At 39.0% G+C, this 19,127-nt stretch overlaps 1 protein-coding gene across 3 annotated transcripts in view; it reads right to left on the reverse strand.

Moving 5' to 3' along the window:
- SGSM3 (small G protein signaling modulator 3) overlaps nucleotides 1-7,993 on the reverse strand; it is a 54,146-nt gene extending 46,153 nt beyond the window's left edge. Inside the window, exon 1 of one of the 3 annotated variants that reach the window (XM_075182999.1) lies at nucleotides 7,889-7,993. The gene's annotated coding sequence lies outside the window, so the exon portion shown is untranslated. Of the gene's footprint in view, nucleotides 1-1,776; nucleotides 1,938-2,053; nucleotides 2,279-7,888 lie in introns of those variants that run through there. The other 2 variants (XM_075183000.1, XM_075183001.1) reach the window with 2 other exon arrangements.
- Nucleotides 7,994-19,127: the final 11,134 nt, after the last annotated feature.

Below are 19,127 nucleotides of genomic sequence, written 5' to 3' on the forward strand. Positions count from 1 at the left end.
AATTTCCTCTAGTGGGATGTGTGCATGAAAAGATTAGTCAGGGTTGTTTTCATGGAAGAGCAGCACAATGCACAGAGAATGAACAAGCAAAAGTCCATGTCTATGAGCCCATAAAAAACAAACATACTATTCTAGTTTTGCTACTAGTTTGAAGTATTTCAAGCGTATCTTAAATATATTAAATAAGTACCTGCGTGTAATAATCCTAAATCAACTGAAACAATCTGATTTCTGTATGGTCATATAGAATTCTAAACAAAATATGTTGGAAGTACTTGAGGACAGGGCTATCAAATTTGCCCCATATATTTGGGAGATATACGTATATCTCAGAGCTAACATTTCCCACCCAAACTGACTTCCACCAAAAAATATCACAAACTAACCTAGTTAAAGAAGTGATCCATGGTTTGCTAAAAACTGCCTTGAAAAATATATAAATTTAAAGCCTTTTGGATACATTTAGAAAAATTATTGCACAAAAATACTGTGCAAAACAAACTTACTGAAAATTAGCAAAAATGTCAAACAAATTAATAAATGCACCAGAAACTCTTTAAAAAATGCCCCCTTGTGTATAATTTAGTACTTTAGTCAGCTTGTAAACTTTGATGACGTTTTCTCCTAGTATACTTATTGATAAGATTTTATAGGAATGCCAACACTTTGCACAAATAGGACCATGAGCCATAAATGTAATGTAGTATTGTCACCTTTACTTTCATTGGTTGCACAGTATTATTGCATATATGTGTACACTATTATTATTATTATTATAACTATTATTAAAAAGAAGTTATATAGTGTCAGCATATTCCAGTGTTTTACAACTGGGAGCAAATACAGTAAGAAAACAAGACAGGGTATTAGCAAACATACAAAAAGGTAAGAAGGCCCTACCCAAAAGCTTACAATCCATATACATATGAATATAAAAGAGAACAAATAACTAAGATGCTAAGGATAAGAAATGTGTCTACAACACTGGATTGCTACTATGTTATGTCCTTTCTGAAAGGTAAGGAGTTAAGCATTATTCAGCTATAAAATGACAAAAAGGCATCTGGAGAGGGGTCAGACTGGTTTTTCTCGCTGGCCTGCCATCTCCTTGGAAACCTGTCTGTATACGTAGAGGGAAGGAGGTGTGGGAGACATGAAGCAGAATATAATCTTTCCCCATTTATCTCCTGTTACCAGTGAATCCACTGACCTCTCGCTACCAGCTATGTTCTTAATGTAAGGATTAGAGGACAAGCAGGGGAGAGAGCGCGTTGGCATTTACTGACATGGCTATCTACATGGAGATCTGCCAGAGCCTTCCATTGTGAGCTGAACGAAATTCAAGAGAGGTGGAGGACAATGTAGAGATTTAGGAGATACTACACCTGTTTAAACATAGTAAGAACCCACATCTTGATTGAATATTGACCTAGTTGTAAAGCAAGTTTGCATGTTATCCAATTCTATACAATTTCCTTGAAATTATCACATCTATTAATTTTTGCAGACTAAAGCCATCTAAAATCACAGGTAAACTGTGTTTGTAATATGCTTGTGGATCAAACAGTTGGAGAAATAAACTAAACATGTCCTAATATTATACATGCACCGATCCCAGGAATAAAACTCTCTTTTATTCTCTGTTGTATTTATGTGGATTAAACAGAATGCTTCAAGTGAAAGGAGAAAACTGTGTTTATATCAATATATAAAAAGTGAGGGAGTTACAGAACCAGTAAAGTTGGAGTAACACAATGTAAACAAACATTAACATACCTAAAAGTAATAATCTTTGAGATTGTGATCAAGCAGCAAAACCAGAGTATTTTCAGCCCGTACACGCAGTGAACAATCTCTCCCTGTGTGTAGTCACTGACGTGTCACTAAAACTGTAACACACACAAGGCAGGTGCGGCTCTGGAGAGCTAGGGCACAGCAGTATCAAGTGTACCCCACTATAATCCTAGGACCATCAGACTGCTTACGATGTCTCTGCAGTTACCCATTGTTCCTTTTGTCAACTTTAAGTATCTAGCAACAGAAAGCAGAATACCTTGGCTCAGTCCTTGCACTCTGTTCCCTCATCCACACAGACTTGTATAAGGAGTGCACACAGAAAACTAACAGGTGCATGGGAAGAAGCAGAAGTGGTGGGATCCTTGTACACGGAGAAGCCCCCTTAGTGATTCAGATGTCCATCACCTCTGCAGGAGGGAATTCCACTTCTGCCATAGATGCTTCTCCTTCCCACCCCTCTCTCTTCGCTGTTCACGCAAGAGCACAGGAAATAATTCCCTGAGCTACACATCCTGCTGCTGCGCTTCTAATATTTACTCTCACAGATCTCCACCCTCCCCCTCACTTTGCAAAAACCTTCAGCTATTTGGAACCAGCTTAGTTATCATAACTGTGGCATGGCAGTAGCGCCATTTACATATTTACTCCACTTCTGAGAGAGGCTGCAATTATTGCATGTTATAATCCAGTTTAATAATCCCCCTGTATTGCTTTCAGCACTGCTGGGTGCTCTCCTTTGTATATTGTATTTCATCATGAAGGTTCACATTTAAAAGTCTCAAATTTACAGCTTACTTTTATAAATACTGTTCACTGCTATACTATGGAATTATACTATTTTCTAAATAGTAGTTACCACAGCAAAAAATAAAGTGGTATACATTGTATTGTCTGCTCCCCACTATGTACCCCCTACCTCTCCTCCCTTTCATTTCTGTACCCCTTTCCATAGCTTAAAACCTTTAATAAAAATGATGATAAAAAAATAAAGTGATAATTGCTTGACAGGTGTTGGAAAACTACATAAGAGTCATACATAGATCTCAGAGCAAACAAAAAAAATAAATTAAACTGACTTTCTCGTGGAACACCTGTCAGGCAAGACCCAGATATCTACCCTCAGGCAGTATGTCTGCAGTTCAACCTGTTGTGTGAAAAAGCTATCCTTTCCTATATGTGAGGCAACACAGCACCAAACCTGTAGTTTTCAAATACAGTATTTTCCTGTAAAGCTGACAAAAAAAAAAAAAAAAAACTCTTTCCTTGCCAAGAAATAGAACACACAGGAAAATACACAAATCCAGCAGCTAACTGTTCTCTTAGTGTTCTCCTATTGCTATATATCATTTTATTTGTATTATAGGATTTATTAAAAGTATAATTTAAATGAATAGATTGGGGTTCTTGGTAATATTATTCTAGATATTCACCACTTTTTCTGTATCCTAAGATCAATTATTACACATACAAACATAGAAAATGACGTCCATCTCTTTTGTCTCTGTTGTGCGTGTTTGTTGTTGTTGTTTTATTTATTTTTGTTTGTTTTTTTCTTCAAGTCTAAATAACCATGTTGTCCCATATATTCTAGAATTTCATTTTGGATCTTGAACTCTTTTTGCTAAAAATAAAAAATAAAAGTCTATTTTATTGTGATTATTTTTGTGGATGATACGTCGTCCAAAACTGAACAGTACCCGAGGTGAGGACTTACCAGAGCCCTATGAAGTGACAATATAACCTCCGTCCTCATCCTATTAATATATCATGCTTTACAGCCAATTATGCTACTGACTTTTCTCACTAATTGCTTACATTCGTGTTATCTAAAACTACAATTCCATGGCCCCTTTCCTCTGTTTTGCTGATATTACAGTCTTCTTTTGGATTTTGTTGTCCCACATGCATTATTTTACAATGTGACGTAATACATTTTAAATTGTGCCCTCTATTCCATTCCTCCATATTCTTTAAATCACTATACAGTTTATTCCCTCTTCTGAGACATGGTGTGTTACAAACCATCATCCCAGCTGTGCTTACACCACCGAGTCTTGTAGTCAATCTGTTCTTTTGACAATCCTTTATGCATTCCACCAACTTTAGATATAATTCAGTTCTTCAGTTTCTGACCATATTTATTGTGGGATACTTTATCAAATGTTTTAGCAAGTTATATCCACTGATCCTCCCTGGTCTACCACTTTAGCTACCGAGTCAAAAAACCCTCTTTGTTTGACAGGATCAGGGCCCTCTTAAGAACATCTTGGGCCCCCGGGCACAGCAGTGCACCGGGGCCCCTATATATACAAAAAAAATAAAAATGATTATATATATGGGCCCGTCGGAGGAAGCCCAAAAAAAAAAAAAAAACCTGGAAAAAGAAAAGAAGAAAATACTTACCGTGCTGTCAGCTGGCGATCCGGCTCCCTCCATGATCTCCTCCGTCGCTCTCCGCAATGGATGTCGGGAGGGGCGTGATGACGTCACGCCCGACATGCACTGCGAGCGCGACGGAGGAGGAGACCAGGGAGGGAGCCGGATCGCCAGCTGACAGCACGGTATTTTCTTTTTCCAGGTTTTTGGTTTTTTTTTGCTTCCTCCGACGGGCCCCCCTGGGCTGCAGGGCCCCCGGGCACCTGCCCATTGTGCCCTATGGGAAAGACGGCCCTGGACAGGATCTCCCAACAACAAACTAATTTGTTTGCCTGTAAATAGTAAACAATTTTGATTCTATTAATTGTCCTATCATTAGTGTAAGCCTCACAGGTCTGTAATCAGATTCATCTCTACTATCTTTTGTGTGTAGATTTGCAACAACATGGAATTACAGCGATCAGCAGCTGCTACATAAAAAGTCTGGTAGTGACATGTCAAGCACTAGTTTAGTTGTTTTACTCTTGTATGTAGACCCTAAGTACTTAACTACTTTTATTTTATAAATAGCTGTGTCTACAGTGCGTTGGGATATATCATTACTTACTAGTTTAGGTGACCCTTCGAATGTTCAACAGTAAATACAGAGTAAAAATGATTATTTAGAAAATCCCAAAATATTCACCCCCTCAAGTTTTTAGTTTCTTCACTCCACCCTTTATTTTTTCTCACGCTGACGTATGTAAAGAATGCTTTGTCTCTTTTTTTTTTTTATTACAGATTGTCCAATCTTTTTTCCTTTTTGCGCTGTAGCATGTTTAGTCTCTCAGACTAGTGTCTATATTTCTTGTATGCAGTTTTCTCAGCACAGTCACTTATTTGGAGAACCATATTGGCTTTCTCTTCCTTTTGCCTTTACTAAAATACCTTCCTGAAAATTGTTTTTTTTAGTTTATGCTACCCTGTCAGAGATGCACAAATGAAATCGCATTTCACAGTCTTTCTAAAATCTAAAACCTGTGTTTTAGTGTGGAATGCTGTCTGTATATTAAACGACACCGACATATGATCAGTAGACTCTGCTCTCATTTAATCACCACTTACTGCTCCATTTATCAAAAAAATAACATCAAAGCAAGCAAGATTTACTGCTGATATTGGCCCAGCAGTTATCCGCTGCTTCACCAGGCCAGTATCCGCAGTTGTAAGCTAGTTTACGTCATTACAAAAATTGCTTTATTCTAAGTCTAAAGCATTTTTTAATGATTTTGTTCTGTTAACACCATACTTACATTAACAGAACAGGCATTGTGGCAATACAAGTATCACTACGATAATCTAGCCTATGCAGGGTTATCAGAAACCCATTAGATGTATAGGGCGATGCGATAACAAGCCCTACTACCAGTGGAAAACAAGTGACCCTTCATAAAACTATGACTCCATTTATTCTCACCTACAGACACATGTGATACAGTCTCAAATTGGGAAACACAGTCATATACAAACGGCAAGTTCATACCCATTTACACATTCAAAAACTAATGAAAACTGCATTAAAATGGGACATATTAGAGTCAATGGTGCTGTACTCATTGCATTCTAAAATGTTAATGCTGCATGTAACTACTTTGCACTACTGTGTTTCAGCGTGCTACTCATACAACAGAAAATAAAGGTAAAAGAGTGAAGAACGAAAAGTGAACAGAAAATATGCAACAAAAATCAATAAGTGCACATTAGTTTTCATACATTTAAAGTCATTTTCTCAGTGTGTGTGCAAGAGAACTAACAAACAAAGATTGGATAATATCCAAACTTGCATTCTGGTATGCATAAAAAATAACTAACAATTCTGAATTATCACTGTGATATCCTTGCCTGCCTTGTTATATATTGCAAATTGCATAATTCCAACATTATTGTAACGAAGATGAATTACAATGTTTTTGTTTATTAACTAATTGTACTAAGGAGTATGTGGTGGGAGAGACTTTGAATGGGTTTAGCAAGTGAAGCTCTTTGCTCGTGAGCAACGCCTCTGCTGCAAGCTTTCATGGCTTTGGCATTTTTTAACATTCTGAAATATGTAAATGTCAACAAAAACATGAATATGTGCAAATATTTACACATAAGATTGGTTTTGCATCTTTATATACACAAAATGGGATTTATGTGTTATGTGGCAGATTGTCTTAAGGTTGGCATGGTACATTGATAAATCCAAGTACATAGATAATGCCTGTCAAAAGGTGATATAAAAAAAACAAATAAAAAAACACACACACACAAGATCTCCCAAAATACACAATCCATACTTTCAAAGTAATCTGGAGGCAAATCATTTGTAATAAGCAGATTGATATAAATGAACCTGGTATGTATAATCAGTAAAGTAAGTCAGTGTGCAAGCATAAAAACTGTATTGTATCAGACAGATGGCCATTCATCCCACTGCAACACAGTCTTCACTGAAGCTGAAAGGAGACCTGGAACAAAGTGATTAGAGCTGTGAGTCACAGACACACGTCAGAGTAGTGGCTGCTTCTCCATCACACATCATGGCAGTGGTCTCCATTAACACATCCACTACCAAAAAGGATTTTGCTCAACAACGCAAAAGTGAAAGCCGAGGTAGGGAGCAGAAGCCCAGGACACAGACTGTTCAATATGACATTGGAAAGAAATATCTTGTAGGAGAGGGCAGAATTACAAAAGAGAGAGAAAAAAAATAAACAATATATTGGAAATGTATCGGATTATGGGCATGTTTTTGTACGAGGAAGGTGTAAGTCTTAGCAAATTCCTACAGTACTTATGCAAATGTTGTAATATACTATAGCTATCATGGCCTATGGTGACAGAACATGACGGGTACAACATAATGAAAAAAGGGCTTTTGAACTTTTCAAAGAATGCATAATTAGGCCACCCAAAATACTTAGATACACCTCTGTTGATTATCCTATAAGAAAATGACTTTTGAAATGGAAAACAAATATAACCCAGTCACGATGTACCCTCTGCCAAATACAAACTTGTACAAAGCATTTTTTATTTTTTTTTACAAAATCAAATTAATAATACCAGAGTCAGTGACTAGTAGGTCCCATTACAATAATAAACAGGGCAATTCTATCTTCGCTCTAGTGTCAAACACTGCTAAGGGGTAAATCCTACACTGTTCTTAATAATAGAATCACCCTGCCTCCCCCTCCCCCATACAAAAGAGCACCAGTCTAATAGCTCTTTGCAAGATCCCACAATTCTCATTCACTGGATGCTGCAATTTAATGTAAACAGTTTTTTAAAAAAAAATTCTCATTGCAGATGTTCCACTTGATTTGTTCAAAATGTCTGCCTAAATATACACCGACAGGTGATAGTCAATAGATCATTTGCAAAAGATTCAAGTATTCTGAGACCAGGGTACCTTTGCTATAAATATCAGTTACCGATTTCCATCCATCACATCATTGTCACCAACAAGTATGACACTCATTATACTGCTCATTGTGGCTGTAGGTCAGTAGCAGCTCATTAATGTGGCCCCATCCTTCAGACACATTCAGCCCCTCTCTCTGCCGATGCTATTATCACCTGTCTCCACATTACTCCGCATCGGACAGTCAGAGATCTCTACCAAACCTTCTGTCTTCGCTTTCTCGGTCCCCCATATACATGTGCACGTACAGGTGCAGCCCCAACTTCTTACCTGTCTGAGGTCTCCGGTTGTGTCTCTCTCACGGAGCTGCGTTCTCTCCAGTCAGCCTCCGCTGCGTCATTACTGCGCATGTGCACCACCAACACCCGACATCGCTCCTGGTGTTCTTACTGCGCCTGCGCCGCACTAAGCAAGCAGGGAAATGTAGTCTTTTTTTTTTTTCAATTGATTTTTATTAGAACTCTAGTATTCCAAATAGTTTTTCAGATCAGCTTGTGTACATAGCCAAACACCTAATTGACCGAAGGAACAGAAAATACATATATGGTGCACTCAGACTTTTCACAGTATACTTTATCAAACCTCACACCGACATGCAAAAATAGGGACATACTAAAAGGAATGACAGCTCCAGTCTGCTAAAAGGAGTGCTAATTTACTACTATGATATCAAATTGAAATTTTATGTATATTTTACAAAAATATTATACTTCTGAATTATATCTTCCACATACTTATTGCTAAAATACTTTGTCATGACCATAAATCCCACCGCACAAGCTCGCTGCCTAGGTGTAATCCTTGACTCACACCTATCCTTTGTTCCCCACATTGACTCTATATTTAAATCATGTTGCATAAATCTAAAAAACAATTCCAGAATTCGCACATATCTCACGCAAGACACTGCAAAAACCTTAATTCATGCACTTATCATCTCCCGCATTGACTATTGCAATTCCCTCCTTACTGGTGTTCCCCAAAACAGACTCAAACCCCTACAATCTATTTTGCACACTGCGGCAAGATTAATTTTCCTTGCAAATCGTTATTCCTCTGTTGAATCACTCTGTATGTCTCTACACTGGTTGCCTGTTTTCTACCGAATCCAATATAAAATACTTTTACTAACCTGCAAGGCCATCAACAAAGCTGCACCAACATACCTCTCCTCTCTTGTCTCAAAATATCTCCCAACTTGGCAACTCCGTTCTGCACAAGATCTGCATTTATCATCCACCCTCATTACATCCTCCCATTCCCGGTTACAGGACTTTTTTCGGGCTGCACCCACTCTATGGAATTCTCTCCCTCGCACAATAAGACTCTCCTCTGGTCTACAAACTTTCAAGCGTTCTCTGAAAATCCACCTCTTCAGACAAGCTTATAATATTCCTCAACCACCCTCTTAACTTCACTACATTACCATATTACCACCCGTTACACAATTTCACACAGGACAACTACCCCCTGACCAACATTGTTGTGTGACAGGATCATTTAGCTTGAGTCACTTTTACCTTTGCAGTATGGCTGGGCTGAAATGCAAAATGTAGACTTAACCTCATGTGTCAAACTCCCATTGTCCCATAGATTGTAAGCTTGCGAGCAGGGCCTTCTCACCTCTTTGTCTTTCTTTTACCCAGTTTGTTTATTAGTTTACTATGTTTGTCCCCAATTGTAAAGCGCTACGGAATATTTTGGTGCTATATAAATAAATGATGATGATGATGATGATGTTTTACATATGGAATGACGGACAATTACTATGGAATGACAGCTGTTATATACACCATGTCAATGCAGAAATGTAAAACATAATGCTGTTCTATCATGGAAAACATACTTTTTTCTCTGAAATCCCTTAAGCCCACACACTAAATCCTTTGCATATGCGCTCTCCCATAACTGAACCCCACTACACAAGCGTCATAATGTGGAATGACGGATGATTACTATGGAGTGACAGCTGTTTTATATGCCATGTCAATGCGAAATATCAGTTAAAACTTGCATTTCTCTCATAAACCACCCTTATTTCTCCAAGATCCCCTAATCCCAAACACTAAATCCCTTGCATATGCGCTCCCCAATAACTGTACCCCACTACACCAGTGTCATAATGTGGAATGATGGACAATTACTATGAAATGGCCTGGGAGAAATAAGGGTGTTTTTATGAGTGAATACAACTGTTTACTGATGTTTCTGCATTGACATGGCGTATAAAACAGCTGTCACTCCATAGCAATCAGCTGTCATTCCACATTATGACACTGGAGTTTGATATAAGGCCTCGTACAGTGAATGTCCAACTACCTATTTTTTGGAAGTATGATAAAATTTGATATTGACATGGGATTACAACTTTGTAAAATTACAGTAATGTTTTAGAATTGCTTGTAAATTGGAGGCCATGTAGAAAACTGGAGTAAAGAAAAACTGGATTTATGTGTACTCATGACGTCCACTGTTAAGGCAGCCATTGCATGGGATGAACACATTCAGCCTATCAATACACTAGGCGCTTAATTACATCACTGAGAAATGAGGCACAATGCATTAATAAAGGCACTAGTTTCAAGTGGATAGGCTGCATTCTAGTGAATATTGGTTCGGTCCACTGTGACGAAATGTAGCATCTAATGACTGATTGTTATTTTCTGTTGAATTTATGTATAACACTGAATATTTTATGTAACCTTTCAAAGTGTATTTTGTTAACTGACCTGAGTCTGAACTAGGCAAGTGTCAATGGTCTTGTGAAAGTAGCCAGGCCCAGAAACAGATAATTTTATGAGTAGTTTGTGTACGCAGAGGAGTTAGACTTAGCCAAGCCGAACGAATGAGCAGAGGCTCAAGGTCCTGTGGACATTCCGATCTCAACTCACTTCGAAAGCCCTGTGACATTTGGGAGATCAATCTGTCTTTATTGACAGATGGGGTGTGAAGATCCAACAAGAAATGGCTTAAAATCTTCTGCCTTAGACATCAGATTGTGCATTTCATGAGGGGTCTATCAAGACTGAAATGTCTCATCCTTCTTAACTGTGTTCCCTCACACATCAGGTCTTAACTAGTAACTCTGATTTTATTTTCTATTTTATTTTCTGAAACTCATTTGTGAAACATTTTGTATGTCTTGTTATTATTTTTTGTAAATAAGCCTTGGAAATATTTTTCAGATTAAACATATTTAGCGTATTTCGCCGTGATTCTTTGTGAATTTATGAAGCCCAGGGAGGCTCATTCTACATGTGTATGTGATTTAAGTGTGAAACATTAATAAGTGGTTCTGGTGAACGTAAAGACACCTTCGTGGTGACAGAAACGTTGTATTCATTGTTAAGTAACCAAGGTAACACCAGTCATGGCCAGATGTTCAGATTGCTGTATCTGGGACAGGCGGGGTGTTCGTGATATCCACAAAATGACTTCCTCTACTCTGTGTAGACAATGGATACATTTTAAGAAGTGGCACTTTAAGTTTTCCATAGCCACAATTAGGAATTATTAAATTGCACCATTTTTGTACAGACAGTGACTCTAAGGCTGGGTGCACACTTCAGGTTTTTCGCCCGTTCATCGGGCCAATCACACGATAAACGACCGTTCGACCCATTATATCGCATTAGTGTGTGCACTCCAGCGATGATTGATTATATGATTATCGTTCCAAAGCACATATTATCGTTTGATATGATTTTTAAACCGGTCTAAAAATCTTGTTCAACGATGGAATGATGTCGTTCCAATTCAGCAGTGTGTATGCACTCACGACCAGCAGTGTAGGCAGATCTCTATGGAGTGTGCAGATCTTTTCAGCCGATGGTTATGATAGATGAAGAGCACAGATCTGACGGTAAATCATGTAAAACATAAATAGTGTGTACATAGGAATCAGCATTATGATTGGGACTTTTAGTCGTTGGTAAAATCGTTAACAACATCGGGAGAAATTTTCTGTAGTGTGGACCCAGCCTAAGAAAATTAAAGTTACAAACAGATTTTGTGAAAATTACATCCACCAAAATTATTGTAACATGCTCTGCACACAGAAATCTGGGATTAGCAGATTATTTGGTGCAGAGTCTTTTAACTGCAATATTGTCTAATTATCATTTTTGCTGTTATAATGTAACCTCACTGACATTGGAGGAGAGAAAACCACTTAATCTCTTATGTCACCAGATGAAAATTACACTGCTATAACTACCAGCATTTATGGGAATTTGTACAGATTGAGCAAATCAGGTGCGGTCAAGCAACATAGAAACATATCATGTCCTCCGGGGGCATTTCCAGTGCTTTGGGGGTGCCAGAGCACTGGAAATGCCTAAAACCACACACACAGCATTGGTGGGTCATTACTTAGTGGGACATATCTCTCAACAAAAGTTCTGTTACTTGGGATGGCTATCCTGCCTAAATCGGGAAAGTTATCAGGCATGCACTGTCCAGCTTACTTCTGAAACGAAACATGTAAACACTCCCACATGGGTGGAGAGAGGCTGTCTCTGATTCAAGAAGAAATAGTAAAGTCCGCTCTCTCTTGTTGCCAGGGGTGTAGGAACCGAGGGGGCATTTGAAACCCAGGGGGGACAGAGAGGGCAGTTGCCCACCCATAATTTCTGGGGGGGGGCAAAGACTGTGTTTTGCCCCCCATGCGCTTCTACACAAAAGCCTTCATGTTACTTTCTGAAGCCATCATATCTGTTCTAAACTTGTGAAACTTTTTGAAATTATAGATTTGCTTAGTATAACTACCAAATGTGTCTTAATATAGAATGCCTTAGTATAGATTTAATACAGATTGATTGATTTGTTTATTAAAAAAACCTCTAAGGGGTATATTTACTAAACGGAGGGTTTGAAAAAGTGGAGATGTTGCCTATAGCAACCAATCAGATTTTGTCATTTTGCAAAATGTACTAAATAAATGACAGGTAGAATCTGATTGGTTGCTATAGGCAACATTTCCACTTTTTCAAACCCGCAGTTTAGTAAATCTAGCTCTAAGTGTTCTGTTCATAAACATTTTATAAATAACCTGTATTGATGAAGAACAACTATTCAGTTTACTTTGAATTTTGTGTGGTGTGTGCAGTATCAAACATGAGATATAGTCAGTGGAGGGCTGGCAAATTTTAGCCCCGGGGCAAGACATGACTCAGCAGCCTCTTTGGAACATTTGACCAAGTGACCCAGCTCAAGGTAGCCCCTATGGTACTGCCCCCCTGCCCACCAGCCCAGCCTGCCCCTGGATATAGCAATTTGAATTTATAGCACATACCATAACCAGTGAGGTAGTGACTATAGATTTAAAAAAATACTCCCAATAAAATTAGATTAGGCTATTAACGAAAGCTGAATAAAAATAAGGTTAATGGCTAAGAAAAATGTACTTTTTTAAAATGAACAATTGAATTTATCTATCTTTCTAACAGTTATTGTACTAATTGGTAGTTAATATTAATAATATTTATTTAGTAATGTATAAATACATTTTTACAACAAAATAAACAATGAAACTGGGGTTGGCCAACCTCTGAAACGCTAACAAAATTTAACATAGGAGTTGGAGTCTTGGTATATCTACAGTCACTGTTACAACTGTCATAAAACGAGATACCAAGTGTGAGAAAGAGGGGCTCCAAGCCCTATAGTAGGCCTTGGCCTTTTGCCCCCCCCCCCCCCCCCCCCATATGAAAATCTTCATTCTATGCTCTTCCCTGTTGCTGTAGTAATATAAACTCCATCTTGGTGAAGTAACCATTTCTCAATTTCGGGGTAGACTGCCCTTAATCAAAGGTGTGATACCACCTTGCCAAACATACAAAGTTATGTGTCTATATATATATATATATATATATATATATATATATATATATATTATACACACATATACACTATATGAACAAAAGTATTTAGCCACGCCTGTTAATTATTGAATTGAGGTGTTTCATTCAGACTTGTTGCCATGTTGTATAACATCGAGCACCTAACCATGCAGTCTCTATCTGCAAACATTTGTGAATCAAAATGGGTCATTCTGAAGAGCTCAGTGACTTCAAGCGTGGTACTGTGGTAGGATGCCACCTTTGCATTAAGACGGTTCGTGAAATTTCATCCCTGCTGGATATTCCATGGTCAACTGTAACTGATATTATTAGAAAGTGGAAGTGTTTAGGAACAACAGCAACTCAGTCATGAAGTGGAAGACCACGCAAAAGCACAGAGCGGGGTCAACGTCTGCTAAGGTGCATGGTGCGTAAAAGTCGCCAAGGCTCTGCTGATTCCATAGCTGAAGAGTTCAGAAGTTCCACTGGTATTAATGTAAGCACACAAACTGTGCGGCGGGCGCTTAATGGAATGGGTGATCATGGTCGAGCAGCTGCATGCAAGCCTCACATTGAATGGAGTGGTGTAACGCACACCGACACTGGACTATGGAAGTGGAAACATGTTCTGTGGAGTGACGAATTATGCTTCTCTTTTTGGCAGTCAGATGGACGAGTCTTGGTTTGGCGGATGCCGGGAGTTGGGTGGATGAGGGATAATGGTATGGGGCTGTTTTTCATGGTTTGGGCTAGGCCCCTTATCTCCAGTGAAGGAAAATCTTAATGCCTCTCTGACCGTGGGTGACAGCAACTCTTCTCACCAACGAGAAGAAGGATTCATCCCTTTTGATAAAGTCTTTGATAGACGAAACGCGTTAAGGGAATATTGGCACCTTATGATCTGTGATCGGCAATAAAGAAGGAGGCATTGCTATCTGTGGCCAGGGAGGTTAAAAGAGACATCAGTTCCTTGTGGTTACCGGCTCGTTGGTGAGAAGAGTTGCTGTCACCCATGGTCAGAGAGGCTTCCTAAAGACATTGGACAAGTCTATATCACAGATAAGCCTGCTTTGTTTATATCTAATGTACGGGCATTTGTATTGTCATATATGGATATGGCCTGTTTTTGATTAAATTTCTATTTTTTATAAGGAAGTTCACTTGTATGTTATGAACGCACTACACTATTGTTTTCTATTCTCATATTGAGTTCTAGTTTGGAATCCAATGAATTGAAGGTCCACCATATACAAGAAGGAGCTATGTATTATTATATGTTTGGTACGAGGCCCATTTGAATTATATGGTCACTTTTTTACATTGATGGTATCACACTATGTTTGGCGCTTCTCTTTCTTTTATGTATATATATATTTTTTATTTTTTTTTATTTTTTTTATAAAAATATCCCCCACCACATCACCAGGGGGGAATGGCTACTACAAATACATTTTCATTTTTTCAGCTGACATATCTCAAGACCTGGAACAAATGGGCAAGTCCTTTTTTTTTATTTTTTGCATTGAGAGCCAATTTGGGTCTACTTATACATTACATCACAGAAACAATGCAATGGCCAAATCTGTTCATAACGGTGGCTGACCGTCTTTTCTGAGGTCAAACTCGACATATATAGGGAGGTTACTAACTGAAACAGATTATTTTTACCTGCATGGAACAAAGATGTGATTTTCTAGTACACCAAATTAAGGGTTATTTACATATCTACAAGAGGGAAAAAATGCTGATTTTGTGAGGGCATGTACTTTGGTGTAAATTCACTTATTACTACGGGTAAGCACGTGGATTTAATGTCAAGATGCATCACCTGTGAAGGTGCAACATTTTTTATCATTTGGTAGTAGGATTTGGGTAAATCAGGGGTCATCCTTATCAATGACAAATTAAGCACAGAAGTGTGCAAAGTGCTGCAATTCAGTGGAGGAACAAGATTTAATTTTGCAGGAAGAGATAAAATGACCCAGTGGAGTTGGAGAAGAAACATTTAGGGACATGGTTGGCAAGTAAAAAATCTCTTTCTCTATACAAAAACACATTAATACACAGGCTGATCAGAGATGGACATACAACTGCATACATATAATTTTAATGGGACATATTTTGCATCTTTCAGTAGCACTTTGCAGAGAAGCACATTTCTAGGCAACTTAAAATCAAATTAATGAAAACCTTCAAACACAAAAATAACTTGTGTAATAAAAACAGTGCCACTGCAATTCAAGACATACACCGGTCAGCCACATTAATACGATAGGCAGCAAGTGAGCAGTCAGTTCTTGATGTTTGTGTGTTGGAAACAGGAAAAGGGGCAATATTTAGAATCTGGCTGACTTTGACAAGGGCCTAATTGCGATGGCTAGATGACGGGGTCAGAGCATCTCCAGAACGGCAGGTCTTCTGGGGGTGTTCCCTTATGCAGTGGTTAGTACCTACCAAAAGTTGTACAAGGAAATACAACTGGGAAACCGGAAACAGGGTCATGGGCGCCCAAGGCCCATTGATGTGCGTGTGGAATGAAGGCTAGCCTGTCTGGTCCAATCCCACAGCAACTGTAGTACAAATTACTGAAAAAGTTAATGCTATGATGGAAAGGTGTCAGAACACACAGTGCATTGCAGTTTGTTGCATATCGGGCTACGTAGCCACAGACAAATCAGAGTGCCTGTACACTACCTAAAATGCCTTCAATGCCCATATGAGTGCCAGAACTGGACGAGGGGCAATGGAGGAATGTGGCCCAGTCTGATAAAATCATGTTTTCTTTTACAACATATGGATGGGCGGGTGCGTCATTAGGAGAGATGGCACCAGGATGCACTATGGGAAGAAGACAAGCTGGTGGAGATAGTGTGATGCTCTGGGAAATGTTCTGCTGGGAAACCTTGGATCCCAACATTCATGTAGATGTTACTATGACACATACCACCTATCTAAACATAGTTGCAGACCAAGTACACCACTTCATGACAACGGCATTTACTAATGGCAATGGCCTCTTTTTGTAGGATAATTCGCCCTGCCACACTACAAACTGTTCGGGAATGGTATGAGGAACACGACAAAGAGTTCAAGGTGTTGACTTGCCTCCAAATTCCCCACATCCCATCCTATTGAGCATCTGTGGGATGTGCTGGAAAAACAAGTCCGAAACATGGAGGACCCACCTCGAAACTTACAGGACTTAAAGGATCTGCTGCTAATGTCTTGGTGCCAGATAGCACGGAATACCTTCAGAGGTCTTGTGGATTCCATGCCGAGACCGTTCATAGCTGTCTTAGCAGCCCAAGGGGGACCTATACAATATTAGGCAGGTGGCATAAATGTTGTGGCTGACTGGTGTAAACTAAACAATACCAGAAGTAAGTCTAACTTAGTGAAGTTGGTGGTCCTACAGGTGGAGGAGGTAGGACTTTCTTGGGAGATACATGTACATTTTCTGGAGTATGCACAAACCAAAAAATGTAGGCATGTTCCCATTTCCCTTGAAATGCACATAATTTTCACAGAATCTCCAGTAAATAAAGTAATTCAAATTGTGGGTGGCACAGGTCATGTGGTCTAAGTTTGTTATATTTATAGATGTTGGACAAACATGTAAGTATCTATACAAATTTGCTCTATTTAAAAAAAATATTCCATATATATATATATATATATATATATATATATATATAATGTGAATTGTGTAAAACATTTGTGATTAAAATGACTGCTGCATCCTTAGATAAACTAAGGCAGTTAATGTGTATTCTTCAGTTGACTATTCAAAACACATTGTTGTCCATCCAATGTTAGCAGTAGCTAAGATAACAGTAGTACAGTCTGTTTCAGTTTCTAAAGCACTTGATAGTGTCCCAACAATAATCTTTATATCAGTAACAGAAGTTTTGGCTCGTGGCTTTAATTAGAGGAACCTGTTCGAGCTCTCCATATATTTTAACATGAAAAATGTTTACACATGTCCATGTAGAAGCATTTATATATAGTTTAAAAAAAAAAAAGTATTTAGCATTCCTCATATTCGCTGGTGTGATTAGGACTGTCATCAAGGGGGTACAGGAGGCACAGGAGTGTATGGAGTTCGGACAGACCAGGGGCACAGCCGTCCAAGGTCAGCATTTGTTATAATAATCTGTTGAGGCCCTTACTCATTCAGAGTGGTGCATCAGTCTTGAAGAAAGTGGGGTTGTGTAGCATTATTGGGGCCAGCCGTGATTTAAATAGGGCAGGTCTTGTCATTGTTGTAATTCCTGCTGGCTGGCTCCACCTTCAGGAACATCTAGCAATCAGCTGCCTTAGTTTCTAATCGCACCTCCTCCCTTCTGTCTTCTGTCCTACACCTCTCTTATCCCATCCCCGTTATCCTCTGCTGTACCCCATCTTGCCTCTCCTCTCCACATGTGGATGTGTGTCCAACTCTTCCTGCTTTGAAAGATAGTTAAGTGACATGGGTGTGTTTTTTTCTTTTCTTTTTTACAATATGTAGTGTGAATAGTAAGGGTGAGTATTCATGTTATGTGGGATCTGATCGGGTTAATGCTAGTTAAACCATCCCAACAGTACAATAGTAAAATATATCTCTCTCAGTATCTGTGTTCAGCATTGGACCAGTCAGAGTCTCTCTCTCGGAACAAGATGAATGTGGGTAGGTCCGGGTGTCATGGCACAATTGTATCCACTAGAGGGAAGTGTTGCGCGGGGGGGGGGGGGGTGTGCTGCTGTTTCATTTGTGCTGGGGCCCCACACTTTCTCATGGCAGCCCTGAGTGTGCAGTTACATATAGTTCACCTCTGCACTAGCATTTATGCATGGGGAGAAACCCCTGGGCCGCTGGGCCGCTGTATAATAAAAAGACAGAGACACACTTTGTAGCATTATTGTGTACATTCCCCTGATTCACATTCTGCAGTAGGGAGCTAATGTGCTTCCAAACACAGAGGAGGTGCTTTCTGTGACCACTTGCACTCTGCAGTTATACCCTCATTTTGCAGTGTTAGTGACTTGTTCAATCGTCAAGTCATCGATATTCTTACAATAGTTATTCCAGATAAATGGTTTACAAAAAGTTCCCAGTGCCATAGGCGCCAATGTAATACATCTTAATTGGAAATACACCAAACAGGTATTCCATCCGAAGAACACCTGTTTTATTGTTTACCTCCTGGTTTCTTCCCACACTCCAAAAACATACTAGTATGCTAATTGGCTGCTATCAAAATTGACCCTAGTCTCTGTCTGTCTGTCTGTGCATGTGTATGTGTATGTAGGGAATTTAGACCGTAAGCTCCAATGGGACAGGGTCTGATGTGAATGAGTTCTCTGTACAGCGCTGCGGAATCAGTGGCGCTATATATAAATAAATGGAAAATGATGATGTTGTGTTGGCCACTTATTTTGTTATCCTACAAGCTCCCACTACCATAAGCTCCCACATCTAATATGTCATAATAGGAAATTACACCAAACAGGTATTCAAGCCTAAAGACATCAGTGTCCATCTGTTTTTTTCACTACTTATCACCAGTCAAATCTATATGACAGAGAAGATGACAGATAAATAAATAAATAAAAATGATAAACTTGTGACATGAGTTAGCACTACAATGGTAGCAGGAAGTGGAAATGTAGGACTTCATTGTCAAAACAGA

This window comes from Mixophyes fleayi, chromosome 8, assembly GCF_038048845.1.
Source record: "Mixophyes fleayi isolate aMixFle1 chromosome 8, aMixFle1.hap1, whole genome shotgun sequence".
Taxonomy (NCBI): Eukaryota; Metazoa; Chordata; class Amphibia; order Anura; family Limnodynastidae; genus Mixophyes; species Mixophyes fleayi.